Below are 2,500 nucleotides of genomic sequence, written 5' to 3'. Positions count from 1 at the left end.
GCAGAATAAAAAACAAATACAGGGTCAACGTTACTGTAGTAATTATCTAAGAATTATGTCCAGCACACACATGTATGTGAGGAGGAATTCATTGGCATAACCTACTAACTATTATTGGGGAGAAAACGGGGCAAAAAAAAGAATAAAACAAGAATTGATGAACATCAATTAATTACCAGCTGCCTTGCTATATCTACAGAATTGTGCTATGAAATTACTTGTTGTGTTGTACTTGAAAGTTGATGTAAGAATCCCTTGGTGAAATAACTAGTGGGTTGTTATGCAACTTGCTGGCTGCAATGCAATACTATTCCATTGGCTGAGAGGTCGGCTAGAGCAGAGCCATAGAGTAAGACGGAGTTACGACAACTCCGTTCACTTCATGGGGCCATGGGCTCTTCTACATAGACTTCTATTGAAAAGGGACAACCGGACGTTTACGGAATGCATTGGAGTCTATGGGCTTGTGTGAGTACATGAACCACGTGACCAGGCTGTTTAATGCCCCCTCAATGTCGTAACTCTGTCTTATTCTATGGCTCTGGGCTTAGAGGCAAAAAGTGTCTGGTTGCCTGGAGACGAGGCAGCCAATCAGAAAGATAGGTGACTACGGCAGCCAATGAATGAAGTTGCCACTACCAACCTGATAGAAAGTAGACCAGCCTGGCAGCTGGTAACAAGCATGTGTTTCAATCAGAGTGACAGTGTGCCACTGATGTTCAAACATTTGTTCGCTCTATTCTATTACAATCTAACTGCATGATTATACCTTTTAGGGCCCAAGAACAAAAACAAGGCCTGAAGATGAAACTATAATTGATTATGGCAGGCATTCGGCCACAGTACTCACAAGGGTTTCGGTTAACATTTTCCACAGCTGTGCGTCCAGTCAAATATCACCCCCTATTCTATTCGAATATGAAAATGAAATGAAAATGAATTTTGCGTCTGTGTCCCCGCCCTAAACAATTTGTATTGGTCAACATCTGTCACACTGCTTTGTGCCCATTTCTGGAATGATTGTCAGGAAAAAAATATTTAATGCTCAAATGGCATAGTACTGTAGATGCTAGATGCCGGACAACAACGTATTTACAGTTGGGTGCCACTGATATTGTCCCTTATTATTTGACCCATTTAGGCCTGACCTCAAAATTTTAAAAAATCCTTCTAAATCCTTTCAGTTTTCTGAAATAAATATTTTCACGATTTTTCAAAAATAGCAGACCTACAAGCTCGTAGCACGCCACTCGGTGGCGCGCTATGAGCTTGTAGATCTGCTATTTTTCAATAGCTAAATTATAACAATGTTTAAAACACCAAAAGGGGTTCCCGCCCAAAATGGGTTAACTGTCCTTTTGCGCAGATCACGCAAACCTCAGCAAAAAGAAAAGGACAATATCGATGGCCTCCAACTGTAGCTTCTATAGCTCACTTTGCTCCTGACACAGGGTTTTTCAAACTCTCATCAAGCGGTACAGACCCTCATATTTATGTTTTAGGACTGTTCAAACAGTATAGTGAGACGCTCATCTAGTGGGTTTTATTTAAGGAAGGTCTCATATTTAAGGGAAACCTGTCTAGGCATAGCCTATTGTGTGTTTGTGCATGCATGTACAGCTTATGGAGTAAAATGTGTGTGTGTGTGTGTGTGCGTGCGTGCGTGCGTGCGTGCGTGCGTGCGTGCGTGCGTGCGTGCGTGCGTGCGAGTGAGAGAGAGAGAGATTGTGTGTACTGTGCACGGTACACTGTAGCTACTGTAGCGAGACATTCCTCGGTCCTCTCATTGGTTATTCATATTTATAGTCATAATAATTGGTTGTTTACGCTCCTATTTAATTCGGACTATGGTCTTGTTATGACAGGCAATGCTACATACTGTATAAGAACAGTTTACAGGCAATAAGTATAGACAGGCTATTTGCAACTTTAGGCTAAACAACACAAGAATTCCAAAGGTCATTGGTAGATATTAAAGGACTGGAAAGAAGTCAAGAGGATTTGTAACTTGAGTATCATGTTTTGTTGGAATGTAAGAATACTAGCATTATGAATTTCAGGCAAAAAAATACCTGCCAATTTATTTTATTAACCAATAACCACCCATCTATGTTCAAATTAATTGCATTACTAAAATCTGGAAAAACAAAAAGTAATCTACAAATTGGGTGCTTTTCTGAAAAATGATCTTCCACTGTTGTTCAAATAGTGAAAGCCTTTTTCGATAAGTCTGTATGTATATTGTATACTTTTTATTGTATACTATTTATGAATCTGTGCTCCATACCATGTGACCATGGTCGTGAGTTAAATATGAATGAATGAGGAACCAGTGTAAGCAGCTCATCCCTAAGGGACTACAGGGGGGCCATCATTAGTCACACACTGCACACCAGTCTCATGATTTAAATGTGTCACATGTCATGTCATTTGATGTAATTCATTAGTCATACCAACCAAAGAGTTATGCGTCACACATCACCATGGGTCATTTCATGTA

General features: G+C 40.1%; 1 protein-coding gene across 2 annotated transcripts in view; it reads right to left on the bottom strand.

The window, feature by feature from the left end:
- prex2 (phosphatidylinositol-3,4,5-trisphosphate-dependent Rac exchange factor 2) overlaps positions 1-2,500 on the bottom strand; it is a 218,828-nt gene that overhangs the window by 72,070 nt on the left and 144,258 nt on the right. The window lies entirely within an intron of this gene.

The sequence above is a fragment of the Electrona antarctica genome, assembly GCF_951216825.1.
Source record: "Electrona antarctica genome assembly, chromosome: 20".
Lineage (NCBI taxonomy): Eukaryota > Metazoa > Chordata > Actinopteri > Myctophiformes > Myctophidae > Electrona > Electrona antarctica.
This window is presented reverse-complemented; position numbering and strand designations above follow the sequence as displayed.